Genomic DNA, 18,293 nt, shown 5'->3' on the forward strand with positions numbered 1-18,293 from the left:
GAAGCTTGTAGCGTGATGAGGATGATAGCTTTGCTCTGATTTATGGTTATTGAACTCTTATAGATTCTAGCTTGATTATTAAGAAATATAATGGTTTATTGTGACTCAAATTACAATAGATTTGTAATATCTTTGAGTATGTTCTTTTTATTATTGTGAACTTAGGAGGCCCTGTTATTCATCATCTTCTCCTGGGCATGGTTGGGTGAGGAACCCTTCCTAACTTTCACAATTCTCTTATAATTGGTTGTGGGTTTGGTAAATTACTTTTGTTTACCATAGTCTCTTAGGCATGATTAGGTGACCGGATCACTTCCAAATCTTCGTCATTCCTATCAATTGATGATTAGACCCATGAGAAGTTCAGAGATCTGACAAATCTCTTCTTACCAGCTGGATAAGATAGGACTCTGATTCCAGTTGTGTCCTTGAATCATTGTTAGGTAGCTTTCTAATTGCTACAAGTGGATCCTTAGCACCATAGTTTCCTACCTTTGAATTTACAAGTTGTAGATTAATACTTTCACCATTATTCCCTCACATTTATTCGAATTAGATTTCATCTTCTCCTAGTTCTAGTTTGAGTTATTTTCAAATTACGTACAGGTTTTAGTCCCTTTGGATTCTCTTCACTCCCCAAGTATAGGGTTGTGATGTAGTAATAAACTCGGTGAGACCGAGGTCAAATCCCAAGGGACTGAAACCTGTACGTAATCTGAAACTAAGTAGAACTAGAACTAGACTAAGATGAAATCTAAATCAAAGGGATTTTAAGGGAATAATGGTGAATAGATTAAATAAAAACTAATAAATTTAAAGGTGGTAACTAGGGTGCAAAGGATCCACTTGTAGCAATTGGGAAGTTACCTAATAATGATTCAAAGACACAACTGGAATCAGAGTCCTATTCTATTCAGTTGGTAAGAAGAGATTTGTCAGATATCTGAACTTCTCATGGATCTAATCATCAATAGATAAAAGTGGTGAAGATTTGGAAGTGATCCCGTCACCTAACCATGCTCAGGAGACGATGGTAAATAAACAATAATTTACCAATCTCACAGACAATCATAAAAGAATTATGAAGGTTATGAAGGGTTCCATCACCCAACCATACCCAGGAGACAATGGTGAACAACAAGGCCTCTTAAATTCACAATCTCATAATGAAAAGAACATACTCAAAGATATTGCAGATCTACTATAATTTAAGTAATAATAAATCATATAAACTAAAAGTATTCCTTAATAATCAAGCTAGAATCCATAAGAGTTCAATAACCATGAATCAAAGCAAAGCTGCCATTCTAATCACACTACAAGCTTCACCTCTTTGCCCTAGCTAAGGGGTTTAGCAAATCATAAAAATGGTTAACTAAAATCTCTAAAACAAAAACATTAAAGGAGCAGAAGACTAAGATAGAGAAGAAGAAGACTCTCGCCGGCCAACGGTGTCTCTCTCTCCTCTGTTCACGCCCAAGCTCGCCTCCATGGCTGCCTAAAGATCAGATGAATCCCCTTTCTTTCTCTCTCGTTCCCTTTTATGGAGGATAGAGGTCAGTGGGAGTGGTTGTTGTGCCAGAGTCAGAAACCCACTTTGCTTACGCAGTAGAATTGCAAGAAAATCTTACGCATCTATGATGATTGGCGGGTCATCATCAATGTTGGCAAGAAAATCCACTCCATCCAGTGGATTCACGTCAGATTTTTGGTCGAAGATGGACTGATTTGGCTTGGATTCGGCATGGCTAATGGGACTTGTGCTTCTACCGTTCGTCCTCCGTTTAGACGGTTAAAACTGATCTCCGTTGTTTCTTGAGATTTCTTCACCTAGGCTTAGATGAGAGGGATCGTGGTCTCCTACTGGACGATCCAGATCTTTGGTCCGATCAACGGTGGTGGTCCACCTGGATCGACCGCAGGTCTGTTTGTGAAACAGAGCCTGCGCAATGCTGCGCTGTGAGAGATGGTGGGCCCGTGATTGATGCCAGACATGGAATCCATTTCGTAAATTGTAATACTATCGAAAAACCCTTCGGAAATGGATTGATTTGGTTCGGATTAGGTGTGGCCCATATCACTTTCCATGGCACCGTCCATTCTATTTTTGGTCGCGATTTACCTATGCGTGCGTGCATGGGAACAAAAAGAGACCTTGGAGAGGGTCTAGGCCACCCTACGACGCAATTGGATGGTTCAGATCATCTTTTTAGACGATGGTTGTGGCCCACTGTGATCACCCGAAAAATTTCGCCCGTCTGCTGTGTAAATTCGCCTTCTTGAGAAGAAGAGTCGGTCAGCACACGCTGACCGACTTTCTGACTTTTGGTGCACGTCCGGTGCAACTGTGCACCTTGCACATGCAATGTACATATGGGTCCCTCGGAAAGCTTTGTGAGAAATCTACTTGGTCCATCCATTTCATCTTCCCATTTAAGGGTTGAGACTGAATTTAAAGCATTTTCAGATATCAGGCGGGGCCAAATCAGGGATTTAATGGTTGATCTGTCCGTTGGGCAACTTCCAATGGCTCAATTTTGAAGTGTATGGTTAATTTATGGTCCTCAGGCAATGTATGAAGTTTCGAGTCGAACGTATAGTGGAAACCCTGTGATCTTGCATTCTGGCTAACTTTCAGGCCACTTGAGCTTCAGTTTCTCGATTTTCTCAGATGTCTGGCGTGTAAATCCATCGATCTTGGTCCCCTGGGGTCCATCCCTTACCTTAGTGACTTTAGAGCGTTAAACTCATGCTTTTAGCATCCTGTTTCAGTCCAAGCTCTAAACACACCTTGTAACACAAACACGGTTAAATTGGGCCATTAAACAATACCATGTTTGTAAATCCAGACAATAACTGAGGTCTAATATGTAATATTTAATCCTCAACAGATTTGACCTTGGTCTTACCGAGTTTATTACTACATCACAAACCTATATTTCGGGTGTGAACAACCAGCTTACCAAGAAAAAGACTTCTATGTGGGGGCATGCTTCAATGAGCGTGCCCTTGTATAAGAGGTCAAACATGTGTAAGAGAAAAGCCATATATTTATCTAGGAACCCGAATCCTCTATACTAATTTACTGTTGGAAATTCTTATCTGTCCATCTTTGACCTGACTATAATTTGCTAGACAACATTACTTTTAGTCCGTGGACTGTAGACGACCAACCCGGATTAGGGACAACCCAACCAATCCCAAGCTCGGAACATGCTGGGGCTCTAACGGCCCACTGTAATTTATGGGTTTATCAACTCTGTATAGATCATTTTATGATACAAGCCAAAAAAATAAGCCAGATCCAAGGCTCAATTGAACCACACCACAGAAAGTACCGATGATAACCACTCACACCCTTGAAACTTTCTTAGTGCCTACCGTGGTGTTTATTAGCCACCATTACAAGGTCACGTAGACTTAGATGAAGGCAAAACAGAACTATCGGCTTGATGTAAAACTTCTACGGCTCCTAAGATGTTTTTAATGGTGGGCATTTGATACCTATTGTGTCCTAGTTTACCCTTGGATATGCCTCATTTTTAAGCTTATATAATAAAAAGATATGAAAATATATATGGATAAACAATGTTGATAAACCAATAAATCACGGTGGGCTGCTTAGAACCCGGCCCAGCCCTGTTCCAAGCTCGAGATAAGCGAGGTAGTGTCCATTCACCACAGTTTGTAGTAACTGTAGAATGGCCTAGATTTGTGACATGTACGGCATTCTCTGTACTTCTAACAGGTGTAGGGCTCCCTCGCGATCAAATCAAGACTCAAATGTAATGCTGACAGTGGTAAACACCTCCCCTCTATTTTTCATTAGTGAGTTTTTCTCCCAGAATACACTTTTAGGTTACAGTGGGAGCCTTAAAAAAAACTCATTTTAAAACTCTACTTTTCTACACTTAAGGCTTTTTGGTACTTTTTTATTTTAGGGGATGGAAATGCTCCTCGGCATTCTTTTCTATACATGAATGTTCTTTTACCACATCTCTTTGGCTTACTCTTCTTTCAATACTTCTTTACGCGGATCTTTTGTACTTTCCAACTATTCTCTAACAATCTTTCATGTTCTTCGACTACTCTCTCAAGCAATATTTCATGCTTATACCTATAAAATAGCTTTGTTCGATGATTGATACTACAAAAGGTACACTTCAAGTCACAAGATAACAAACCAAGTGATTTTTAATCGAGGTGATTTATCACTATTAGAATGCTTATCAAATTACCTTTTCAAAAAGTCTAAGATCACCATATTCGAGGTGCAACGAGGGAGATCTGGTCTATTTACCAAAGTTGCATGGTACTAATTGTGCAAGTAATGTGAGTTATGTCATCAAAGACTATGGACCGACTTTTGAAAGGTCAAACAACCTCCATATAAGATACTTCTAATCCTATTTAAAAGCTCATCAAAGTATCTTCTCAATAAGTCTAAGTTCACCTCAATTCAACCTATAACAAGGGACTATTTATCATTTCGGTGATCATGCAATGCTAGAAATGAGCACGAGCATGAACAATATAAATTCATATTCCGAGACATTGGGCTCACTTTTCAAATGTCAAATGATATCCAATTGAGACGATTCTCTTCCTATTTGAAAGTTCATCGAATTATCTTTACAACGAGTCCAAGATAGCCCCAATTTAATTAGTCACGATGAAATTATAAGCATTTTTGTGAGCTGGACTTGCAAAAGCGAATGTAAGCAATTCGTCAAAGCGAGAGTGAGTAGGTAGCGAAAGTGAGAGTGTGGAATCAAAGCTCGCAAAAGGGAAAGCAAGCAGTACAAGCATGTTATGCTAGGCTCATGTTTAGCATCCCCGATCCCACGAAAAGATATTAGTTCATTGGAAAAATAATTCGATGAGCTTTTAATTAGGACTAAAATGTCTCATTTAAAGACTATTTGACTTTTAAAAGTGAACCCAAATTTTCTAATAGTGCAACTCACATTGCTTACATGGTTAGCATCATGCAACTTCAATAAATGAACCGAATCTCGTTGCACCTCAAATTTGAGTAATCTTAGATAAGACCATTGTTTGAAAGTTGGAGACCAATTCTATCATGAAAATAGATCTAAAATGGGCTGAATTAAATTTGATGTCTCATCGTGATGTATGTGACATATCCATGCCATCCATCTATTTTACCATAACATTTTAGGTCATGATCACAAAAATGAGGTAGATCCAAATCTCAAGTGGCTCACGCCATAGGAAATATAATGGTCTTAAAACATACATTGTTGAAAGTTATTTTCTTTACATGGCTCACATTTATGTTTATTTGTCATCTAATCTATTTACGAGGTTACGTCCACATGGATAAAGGGAAAACACAAATATCAACTTGATTCGAAACTTCTAAGGCCAAGTAGTTTTTAATGGTAGGTGTTCAATTCTTACGTATGGATGAATGTGATGAGGTCAATCACGTCTTCCTCAAGGATAACTACTTTGAATCCACGAAGCTTCTATGGACTCCTCACAGAGACTTCTCGTATCCATGAGCAAAAAGCTAAAAAATAAAAATAATATTTTAAAAAATTTGTAAATTAATTGACGAATGAATAAACGACTTTACACCCCTTTATATAGGGATATTAAGCAATGGAAGAAGTTTTGAACTACAACTAAAACTCATGGACATCGCGACTTACTATAAATAGTAAACTTACTAGCATGCACATGGTTTTTGGCCAAAAATAGTAAGTGCCCTATTTGGCCGAACCATGATGTTCCTTGAACTATTCTAAGCATTTTCATATTGGTCGTTACTCTTAAAGCCCAACGTATGAAGAGTTATACTCAAAACCAAAACTTACTATAAATAGTAAAAACGAAATTAAAATATGAATTTGACGGCCGATTTGATGGTATTTCGCAAATTCGGCATGCGTAACCCAACATAGCAGGCTTGGGTAGCTAAACTAGCTCGTCTTACCCCAAAATCATATATGGTACGTCTGATAGCTCATTCCAGTTAGTGAGATACGTTCATTTTAGGTTCTGACGGTCTGGATCACCTCTATCTCCGATCAGGCCTTTTCTAATCCATCTTGGCCAAAACTGTCCACAACTTGCTCTACATTAAATTCCCTCACGTGACTTGGTCCACTTGATCTTAAGTTTTGTATCTGCTTCATGTTTTTGCACATGACCTACAATTAGTTGGCATAACGAATGGACGGTGGCTCAGGATGGCCCTCATTTATTAGGCATATGTTCTTGGTTTTAGCTTTTAAAAAGCAGGCTGTTGACAAAATGCTGGGTAAAAGATATAGAGCTCCAAAAAGTAAAAAGTATGTTTTGATTAACTGTACATTGGATTTGGAAATCATGTGAAGTAGCAACTGACTGCTAGTCAAGAAGATTTTAAGGCACTATTCTAGTTTGATATGTAAAGTATCCTTTCGTGAAATAAATGAACATAGTAAATGGTATGGTACATAAAACCCTCATCCTAAAGTAATACACTTCATGCTTCTCACCTACGTGGGTACGGCCCAGTGTCAAAAAGATAATGGGGCGGGCCCCACCCGCTACACTGCCACATCAAGCCAGATACTCGTATTCAGGAGCTCCACAACGACACGTCAACTTCAGTTTCCATGTCATCCCAGTACGACCCACCTCCAAGGCATGGAGGGGGAGAAAGCTGTTGGGTTTGTATCCCAACTACTTGCCGATGTGTGGCTGCAGCCACCATAGAATAAAAGACTGAAAAGAGAAAAATATGAACTGCTGCTGTATTTTCTTATAAATAGAAACGAATTACATTGCTGCCTTTTTAGGCTTTCTTATACTATGAAATTACTAATTTATCCCTGTCTAAATTCATCCTAGGGGCATCTAAAGAAAGAAAAAATTCAAAGGAAAAATCTACTGTTTATCTTCTCCAACTAATATTCTAAACTTAGAAAAATCTCACAGCTAAAAAAATCTTACAGCTAGCATGCACAGCTAGCACACGCACCCTTCACACGGTTTTGGATTTGCAAAATCCTCCACCGTATCCAACACTCCCCTTCAAACCAAAACCGGCTTCATTCCGAGCATCGTTCTTAGTCGTTTAAATGCATCTGTCGGCAATGCCTTTGTGAAAATATCCGCCACCTGTTCCGTAGTATGACAATACTCTAATTTCATCGTTTTCTGCTTCACATGATCTCTCAGAAAATGGTATCGGGTATCGATGTGTTTGCTTCTTCCATGCTGCACCGGATTTTTGGCTAGCTCGATTGCCGACTTGTTATCCACATATATGACTGTGGATTCTTCTTGCGGATGTTTCAGCTCCTTTAGCAGATTTCTCAACCAAATTCCTTCACAGACGGTGGACGATGCTGCCATGTACTCTGCTTCACATGTGGACAGGGCGACCACACTCTGCTTCTTCGAATTTCATGTGAATGTTGTCGACCCAAGATAGAAAACATAGCCTGTGGTGCTTTTTCTTTCATCTTGATCACCACCCCAATCACTATCAGAGTATCCATACAACATCGCATCATCATTGTACGGATAAAAGAGACCAAACTCAATAGTCCCTTTGATATACCTCAGTACTCGTTTTGCAACTAGCCAGTGTGACTCTTTTAGGGCTTCCATATACTGGCTTAGAAGCCCGACACTGTAGACTATATCTGGCCTAATGATTGTGAGGTACCTTAAGCTTCCGATTAGACTCTTGAATAGGGTTGAGTCAACATTTCTTCCTTCTTCATCTTTCGTGAGCTTCAGGCCTGTTGTAACAGGTGTATTTACGGCTTTACAGTCGACCATCTGAAACTTCTCAAGAAATTCCTTTGTGTACTTCTTCTGGGATATGTGAATGCCGCCGACTTGTTGCTTCACCTCAATGCCCAAGAAGAAAGACATCAATCTACCATCAGTCATCTCGAACTCTTTGAACATAGCCTGCTTGAATTCCTCAAACATCGCATGACTGCTCCCAGTGAACAGCAAATCATCAACATATAAACAAGCGATAAGCATATCACCACGGGCATTCTTCTTTGTGTAGACGGCATGCTCATTTGGACATTTGACGAAACCATTTTCTTGAAGATAACTGTCGATCCGTGCATTCCAAGCACGAGGAGCTTGCTTCAACCCATACAGGGCTTTCTTCAGCCGATACACCTTGTGTTCCTCCCCTTGCATGACAAAGCCTTCAGGCTGGTTAACGTATACTTCTTCTTCAAGTACCCCATTTAAGAATGCAGATTTCACATCCAGTTGGTAAATCATCCAACTATGATGAGCTGCAAGGGAGATTATCATTCTAACAGTGTCAAGGCGAGCAACTGGGGCGAAAACTTCTTCATAGTCTACGCCATATTTCTGTTTGTAACCTTTTGCTACGAGCCTTGCTTTATATCGTTCGATCTTACCATCGGCATTCCGCTTGATTTTGTACACCCATTTGAGACCAATGGTCTTTTGGCTTTTGGGGAGTGAGGTCAACACCCATGTTCGATTCTTCTCGATGGCATGAATCTCTTCTTCCATAGCTTTTCTCCAACATTCTTCATTCACAGCCTCCTCGAATGTGAGAGGCTCATGGTCCGCATACAGGCAGAGTAAATTTACTTCCTCAGTTTCTGCATAGACGTCTTTGAGGCTTCTCATTTTAATAGGAACCAAGGGTGAAGAAGAATCGGATGAAGATGTGCTGGATGAATTCTGATTTGATGAAGTACTTCCAGGAGAGATGGAGCGTACTCCTGGACTTCGGCGATTCGAAGGGGGTGATGTCTACTCTTAAATCTCAGGTCTCTCTTCTTCGTATTCTTCGACCTCGACCTGATTTTCTTTTGGCCGAGTTTCCCTCGTTCCATTTCCATGCTTCTTCCTCACAAAATACCACATCTCTACTCACCACCAGCTTATTGGTTAGTGGGTTGTAGAGCTTGTATGCCTTTGACTCTTCGCTGTAACCGATGAAGATGCATTTCTCGCCACGATTATCAAGCTTTTTCCTTCTCGCTTCTAGAACTTAAGCGTAGGCGACACACCCAAAGATCTTAAGGTGCGCTATGCTCGGCTTGTATCCACTTCATGCTTCTTGCGGTGTCTTGAATCTAACACTTTTGGTCGGACACCTATTAAGCAGATAGGCAGTACATGCAACTGCCTCTGTCCAGAAATTCTTTGGCAGACTTTTCTCCTTTAGCATGGTCCTCGTCATGTCGAGGATGGTGCGGTTCTTCCGTTCTGCAATTTCATTTTGTTGTGGCGTGTATGCTGCAGTGTGTTGTTGCTTAATGCCATGTTCCCTGCAATATTCTCGAAAAACATTTGAGGTGTACTCCCCACCTCTGTCAGATCGGAGAGTTTTGATTTTAAGACCACTTTCTTTTTCAACAAGGGCCTTAAAATTTTTAAAAATAGTAAAAGCAGCAGACTTCTCTTTAATTACATACACCCACAATTTTCTACTGAAATCGTCAATGAAGGTAATAAAGTATTTATTACCTCCAAGAGAGATTGGCTCTAATGGTCCACAGATGTCAGTGTGAACCAACTGCAACAGTTCTCTTGCTCTTCGGGATACTCCACTCGGAAAGGAGTTTCTTTGTTGTTTCCCAAGTGTGCACGTCTCACACACATGTTCTGGAGCTTCAATGGCAGGCAAGCCATGCACCATGCTTGATGAGGACAGAAGTTTCAAGCCACTGAAGTTTAGATGGCCAAAGCGAAGATGCCACGTCCAGGAATCATTCTTTGCTTTCCCATAAAAACACTTCTCAAGCATTGTGTTTATATGGAGAGGAAACATACGATTCTTCGCCATCTGGACTTTTACAATCAAACGTCCATGGATATCTCTTATGGAAAGAGAAGAGTTCTCCATGTGTATGACATACCCTTTTTCGAGGAGTTGTCCGAGACTCAGTAAGTTACTTTTCATGTTGGGCACGTAGTACACATTAGAGATATAGTTTGGAACACCATTCTTCTGAAAGATTTTGATTTTGCCTTTACCTTTCACTGGCATTTTTAATGAGTCTCCAAACGTTACATCGCCATAAACTCCTTCTGTGAGTTCCACAAAAAGTTTCTTGTCGCCGCACATGTGATTACTTGCACCCGTGTCGAGATACCATACATCTTGCTGATCACTACTTTTCTCTTGTGCAAGGAGAAGTGTGGAGCTTTCTTGTTCATAGCCTGATGCTTCAGCATAGTTGGATAACTCGTCTTGAGTTACCGGCTTGCTCCAGCAATCAGATGCATAGTGGCCAAGCTTGTTGCAATTATAGCATTGGATATTCTTTGTACTTTTCCGTCCACGCATAGATCTACCTCAATCATTTCCTCTTCCACAGAAATTGGTATTCTTCTGTTGGTTTTGGCCATGACTTTGTTGGTATCCACACCCTCTGCATCTTGCGCGATTGTTAGTAAAACGTCCACCACATTGTGAACTTCCACGTCCACCATTGTTATCATTTAAAGTCAATCTTGACTCCAAAGCTTGTTCCATTGGCATGGAACTGGTATTCTTCTGCATTCGTTGCTCATGAACTTGTAACGATCCCATCAACTCCTCAATGGAGAGTTTCTCAATATCTTTTGATTCTTCAATCGCCACAACCACATGCTCAAACTTGGTTGTGAGGGATCGAAGTATCTTTTCAATAACTCGGACATCTTCAATCTTTTCACCATTTCTTTTCAAATTATTGACAGTTACAAGCAAACGCGAAAAATAATCAGTAACATTCTCACCTTCCTTCATGTGAGTCGCTTCGAACTCGGCTCTTAATGTTTGAAGGCGAACCCGCTTCACTCGATCTACACCCTTGAAGATGGTGCCAAGGGTATCCCATGCTTGCTTGCTTGATGTTGCTTCGGCAATCTTTTCGAAGGTGGATTCATCCAACCCTTGATAGAGGAGAAACAAAGCCTTATTGTCTCTCTTCCTTTGATTTTTGAGCGCAGTCTTTTCTTCGTTGGTGAAGGCGGTTTCTTCTTCCATAGTGGGTTCTTCATACCCATCGGTGACGATCTCCCATAGTTCTTGCGACCCGAACAATGCCTTCATTTGGATACACCATTTTTCATAGTTGTCCTTTGACAAATTAGGAACTTGCGGCTGGATTGTGCTAGCCATCTTTTTCTATTTCTTTTTTGTAACACCCCGGTTTTTAGGACCCGAGTATATGACCCGTGTCCCAAAAACCTGAGTGCTAGCTTTAAAGGATGGTCGAATTCGAGTGTACATTTTTTTTTAAAACTATCATCAGAGTAAGCAAATGAGCGTAATGTGGACAAATCGACATAAAGGAAAATTTCATTATCATTCAAATTTACAAGAAGCTGCCCATAATGACTTATACAAACCAATGTCTCTGAATTTAACAAGTACAAGAATTACATGATCTAATACATGAGAAATAATAAAAAGCATATAAGTATAAGCCGCAAGATCACACAGCTCCTCCAAGCATACAGTCAAGCATTCCTGGTGATCGTACCCTGCTTCTTATCAAGTCTGAACATGCATATCACTTAAGCCACCTGTACTACCTGTACGGTTTTATATTTGATGGATGAGTGGCCAACTCAGTGTGAATTCCCCTCAAGATTACACACCGTCGCATTAGGTAAGAGATAGTATAAAACATCCAGACAACCAAAACAGAGTAAATGCAGTCTTATTAGGTGCATGGATGCATGAATGCAATCATCGACCCGGGTAAATCATCCGGATGATCGGAGCCCCAGGAAAAACATCTAGACAGGCAATGGGGTCGTCACCCAAAGATGTGAGTGGTCATCAGCGCAACGCGCAGCGTAATCGTATGGGCATGAGTGATCCAAGTCATCATCATAAATCGATCGGCTGGTCATTAGCGCAACTCGCAGCGTAATCGTATGGGCATAATGATCCAAGCCGTCGTAGTATGCTATGCATGCATGATTTGCCAGCCCATTATTAGTCCAATTGCAATCAGCCATTTTAGAATAAGCTCACGGTCACTACGGGGAGCGCAGGGCCCAGCGTAGGCCGACAGCTCGGGCATAGTGTCCCATTACCACCATCCCCGGCTCATGAGGCTACCATCTTAAGATGTTTAATGGAAACCCATCGACTAGTGGCCAATCATATTATAGTATATGGGGCTTACCATCGCATGGTTACACAGTATAAAACATCGAACCCATATAGGAAAAATATCAGAACAAAGCCACATAAGGCGATATCAAACAAGCCACATAGGGCGATATCAAACAAGCCACATAGGGCAATTATCAAAATGAGCCTCATAGGGTGAGTGTCAAAACCATGCGATAAAAGACCATCCTTGAAAACCATTTGGACACAACAACCCTGGATGGTAGGCCCACATCAATGATTCATTTAGACCACTACTCAATAACCACTAAGTCGAAGGTCCATTTTAATCACAACCAGTCGGGTTACATCCCAAGTATGGGTGTACATTTATAGGTGGGGGTTTCCCACTAATGTACCAGTTTAAAGTCCATAAGCAATACACAAATAATCCACAAGCATGAACAAATATACAGGATGAACATTAAGCAGGCAATATAGCAATTCAACTTCCACCAGCTAATACATGTGATTATAAGAGAGAGATATCAATTATAATTTTTAATAAAAACTATAACTTAAGCTAATGAGAAGATGGAAAGCTCAAGAGGAAGAATCATTACCTTAAACTTTGAATCGCCACCAGTGTTACTAGAGAGTGTGTGTTTCCTTAGAATCACACCCTATCATGAATCATAAAGTTATACAGTTAGGTCCAAGTTTACACACTATTTAGGTTTAGGGTTTAAACCTAGGGATATTGAGTTATCTATCTTAGGGTTTTAATGTGGAGTTTAGGGTTTTGTCTTAGGGTTTAGTTCTGGGTTTAGATTATGGAATTAAACTCTATTTTGGGTGTCCATTAGTGGTATTATCAAAGAGAGTAATAAATGAACATGATTAATTAAATGAATTGGTTATAAATTTAGGAATATCAATAATGGTTACTATTATATTGAATTACCTAACAATGTCCCACTACGAATAATAATATTAGTAATTCCCAAAACAATTATTAATATTAACAATATCCATAATATTAGCTAACATGACACTAATAATTATTTTAATGAAAATGATTAGTGTGTTCTAACATTAATAACAATATTTTAAGAACGACAAGATATTAATGATAATTTTTATATGTGCTAACTAATATCCGTATGGGTAACTTACTAATTGTTAATCATACCTATCTTTAATAATCCTAAAAATGACATTAATAACAGAAATGATTATTTAAATTAGAACAGAAAATGTGGGCTCACCCAGTCGACTCAGTTCGAGCCGAGTTGACTCGGACTCTCCCTTCACTAGCTTTTCTTCTCCTCCTCCTTCTTCCTTCCTTTCTCTTTTCTTTCCCTTCTTCCTTCTCTTTCTCTTTTCTTTCTCTTCCCTTCTCCCTTACTTGCAACGTCCAACAAGGACTGAGCTCGACCCACGGCCAGCCTCAATCCGACTGAGTCGACCCAGCCGGTTGCTGACTCGACGGTGAACCTGGCAGCGTTGCACTAATGCACGCCCACACCCTCATTCTCTCCTCTCTCTCGTTGCCTTCTCTTCATTCTTCTTCTTTCTTTGAAGTCCAGCAACATCACTGGACTCGACCCAGTCCAACTCGGACCGAAACAGGCCCGGTAACTCAGAACCCGACCAGCTGATCCGGCTCGGTTCAAGCAGGTGCAGCAACGCACCACTCTCTCTCTTTCTCTCACCTTCTATTTCCTTCTTCTCCTCTTCTCGTTTTTTTTTTCTTCAATGCTGGAATATCCAGCAACGCCTGGAACAGACCCGAGCCTGAGTTGAGCTCAAGTAGGCTAGGCCGAGCTGGTGTAGCAGCACCCCACATTCTCTCTCTCGTTACTCCCTCTTTCTCTGTCTCTTTTCCTTCTTCTTTCATTTCCTTTCTTCTACTTCTTTTCTGTTTCTCAGGCCAGGCGCAACTCCGACCCGTCCAGAATTCCTCATACGTCGGAGTGACTCGGTGAGGCGCGGCTCGAACGGAGAAGGGGAAGACGGCCATTAATGGCGTCTTGGACAGCACCACTCCTTTCTCCAATCCAATGTTTACAAACGGTCCATATGGACCCTGAGAGGCTTCTGGACGAGCTCTTACTAAGCTTGAGAGGGATTTGTCTGGTGGGTTCGGATTTGGGAGGAAACGGCTGGTTTCATGGTTGTGGCTGCGAAAATCGAGGGCGAGCTACTGTTCCCCGATCCATACGCCTCTTATGCTCGCCCTAAACCTTTCTAGACCATCGGATCAACAACAAGTGGCCCGGATCTTCTCTGGCCGAAACCGCCTCCAAATACGGTAGGCAAAACCAAAACCGAACATGGTTTTGCTTGGAAAACCATAAGAAAATGGATGGCTAAGATAGCCCTCCAAGGGACAGTTGAGATGGAAAGATGCACGAGCACACGGATCGCCCTCGTGGTAATGAGGGCAGTTGCCATTTTTGGAAATAAGGTTTTGTAAGGCCAATTTGCAGTGAAGATAGTGCGTCCATACGTGGAGGAAAATCTTCCATGACAGTTGGGTTTTGGTCAGATCCACCCTCTGAAGCTGATGGACGGTTCAGATAACGAACTTGGACCCTGGTTTGTGGGCCACCATCGAAGACACGGACGAACGTACGTTCGCTGTTTTCAAACAGAAAGAGAGAGGGAAATCTCTCTATTTTGGAAAGACGCGGGTCAGACCCGCCTGACCGAGCTCCATGGTCCCGTGCACCGCGTGTGCACATGCCCTATGCACACACATCATATGAGTGGGGTCCACAGTGATGTTTGTGATAAATCCACTCTGTCCATTTCACTTGATGTGCCCAAGTATGGGTTTTTAACCTAAACTCAGGTGGGTACAATGCCTAGGTGGGCCATACATGAAGATTTTTCCTCTAAATTGGTGTTTTCATTAATCTGACGGTCAGATCATCCCGAAGTTGGACGTCAACGGTTAAAAGGTCTTCATGGGCCATTTGTAAGGCTTTTGTCATATATTACTAACTGATACTAATATTAATATAATTTTTTATTATTTTTGTATCTTACCTATAATTACAATATTTAAAATCTCATACATATATAAAAATAATTTTAATATTAACACACCACTAATTACATGCTGCTGTTCACACATTCATTAATATACATAATTCTTAATATACAATATTATATTAAATTAAAACTATATTTGTATTTAATAATATTGTTAAATATAAAATATCATTAAAATATCTAATGATTTTTGTATACATACGGATATAAAAATATTCACTGCTATATTATTATTTAAAATTTGATTTTATGTTGTGAAATTATTTTTCATTGTGTTTATTTAATATAATATTATTTTCATAATGTCTTATATACATTAAATACATATGTATCATTTTAGCATGAAATTTTAAATCTTTATAAAGTATATACACTTCATAGTGTATATATATATTTAGGTTGTATTATTCTTTGTTTTTATATTAAATTAAATTACATGGTAACACTCGAGTACTAGAAAGTACGGGGTGTTACATTTTTTTTTTTTTAAAGGATGGACTAGAAGAAGAGATTTTGTTTTTTTTTTTTTTTTTTTGCTGAAATCTGATTTTTTTTGAAACAGATTGTTTACTGCAATCTGATTTTTGGAAAAACAGATTTTTCGAAATCTGATTTTAATAAAAAAAAAACAGATTTTTCTGCTCTGCTGCAATCTGATTTTGAAAACAGATTTTTTTTTTTTGAAAAACCAGGGAGTGCAACAGGACCTGCCTTTTGCTGATGAGGCCCAATGATCGAATGCTGCTCTGATACCACTTTGTTGGGTTTGTATCCCAACTACTTGCCAATGTGTGGCTGCAGCCACCATAGAATAAAAGACTGAAAAGAGAAAGATATGAACTGCTGCTGTATTTTCTTATAAATAGAAACGAATTACATTGCTGCCTTTTTAGCCTTTCTTATACTATGAAATTACTAATTTATCCCTGTCTAGATTCATCGTAGGGGCATCTAAAGAAAGAACAAATCCAAAGAAAAAATCTATTGTGTATCTTCTCCAACTAATATTCTAAACTTAGAAAAATCTCACAGCTAAAAAAATCTTACAGCTAGCATGCACAGCTAGCACACGCACCTTTCACACGGTTTTGGATTTGCAAAATCCTCCACCGTATCCAACAAAAGCAGCAATCCTTCTGCCATGCTAGCAAGCCATCCTGGCATGCCGAAGACCGCCTCCTCATCCATGTATAACACATTCTCCTGCGATAGCGTCAGATTATCCGGCCTTATATCACTGTCATCGATGGAAGCATCGTCAGATTCCGATGGCCGGAAGGTTTCCGCAGCCTCGGCGGCAGCCTTTTGTATGTCCTTAGCATTTTTGGACACCGGCATAGGCAAACGCCAAGCCGAATCAGCGAAATTGAGACACGCCCTTCTTCCCTTGAGTACCATCGCGGCAACATCATGGGCCGAGCGGCCATCTCAGCCGTCGGATACGTCCCGAGCCATATCCGAGACTTCTTGTTGGGCTCGCGCACCTCGCATACCCACTTACTCCTGTTCCTCTGCCTGACGCCTTTGTAGACGGGGTGCCGCCTCTCACGGAATTTCTTTCGCCCAGCCCGCCGCTTCGGGCCACTAGTTGCCACGGTGGCATATACTTCCTCGTCTGACACGGTGGGGCCGGCGGTGGTGATCGATGACGTGGACGAATTATCCGATGCGTAATATGGAGAAAAATCCGACTCACAGCTGAGAGAATCTGCTGCCATTGGCGGTGGCGAGTGATTGCTCTAGTATCAGTAGCAGTGTTGAGTGAAGAAAGAAGCTGAGTTCGTTTGCCCGTACAAGCTATCCGAATGAGACGCTGCTTTTACCAGTTGCGGTTAGTTTTTTTTTTTTTTTTTTTTCTATTTTTTAATGTAAAAACTTTGATACTCTGGAGACTTTTAAGGATGATACGCATGGACGTATAAATTGCAGATGTGGTATACATGTAGTTTAATTAAACGGCCCGATTTATAGTAACCAGTTTAGATCTGTCATAAACTAAAAATAAAGATTACTTGATTATTTTACTGTCAGATTGTTGGGCATTTATTGGACGGTTAAATAGAAAATATTCAACGTTTCTATTTCGAAAAACAAGTGTCCATGAATCAGAGGGTAGGAATGTTCAACCAATATAGTCTTGGGATTGTGACTTGAGAACAATGAGATGGATAATCTAATATGTTTTCTTCTAGATTTTATCATGCCTCTCGTAGATGTTCTAAGTGCCTGTGTATCAAGCGTCACATGCTGCCTGAGTATCATATATGCCCTCGTTTTTTATTCGCGGCTAGTACGCGAACACGCGTCCACGGCCGTTACTACCCACTTCTTTTGAAGCTGTTCCCCAGTGTCTGTACGAAGAGCCAGCTGGCCAGGTTTTTAATATTGGATTTTGACGTAGTGGAATTTGAAATGTTGACTCGGTTATCTCTTGAAAAGCTACTTATTTGATACTCTGGAAGAGTATGATGGTTGATACTCAGGCATCGTAAAATTGCATTTCTTAAATTCGTCGGCACTAACTAAAACGCCCAAATTTTATTAGTTTTAACCATTGATTTGTAGAAAATGATTTCTTAAATCGAGACCGTTGACAGTTTTTCGCTTTGACCGTTTACTTATTGAGTCGGCCAGTTAGCGGTGAAATTCGTGTAATTTTTCAGTCTTGGATCGAACTATGCTGTGCCCTACAACTTTTACCGTTTTGGTTAAAATCAATATACATCACGCTTCCATATTATGGTTCCTGCTTATCAACTCACACTCTCTCAAGAGCATAAAAGCTTTTCACATCATTTCGGATGTTTTCAATTTCTCTATTATTTTAATAAGGGAACCGGTGTTCTCACTTATATCTACGTCATGTCATTTCTGTTTACGTGTGGGTGCTGTACATGCGCATGATCTGGACCGTAGTTTCGTTTGGCCCTACGCTTCTTGGACCAGAAAGTTAGTCAGCTTGCTTGCACGGTTATGACGACTGAATTGGAGTTTTTTATTTTTATTTTTATGACAAGTGATCGGTAGAAAGTGTATATATGAGGAAGGATTTCAATGTACAAATGCAATCTAATTGGATGTCAGAAATTTTCAAATTCTAATACTCACAGGATACGGTCGAACAAAGGTGGGTCTCAAATGATGGACG

The 18,293-nt window shown here is 40.3% G+C and overlaps 1 pseudogene; it reads right to left on the minus strand.

The window, feature by feature from the left end:
- Positions 1-6,592: 6,592 nt before the first annotated feature.
- On the minus strand, positions 6,593-16,967 carry LOC131232289 (dehydration-responsive element-binding protein 1A-like; annotated as a pseudogene).
- Positions 16,968-18,293: the final 1,326 nt, after the last annotated feature.

This window comes from Magnolia sinica, chromosome 18 (genome assembly GCF_029962835.1).
Source record: "Magnolia sinica isolate HGM2019 chromosome 18, MsV1, whole genome shotgun sequence".
NCBI classification, from domain to species: Eukaryota; Viridiplantae; Streptophyta; class Magnoliopsida; order Magnoliales; family Magnoliaceae; genus Magnolia; species Magnolia sinica.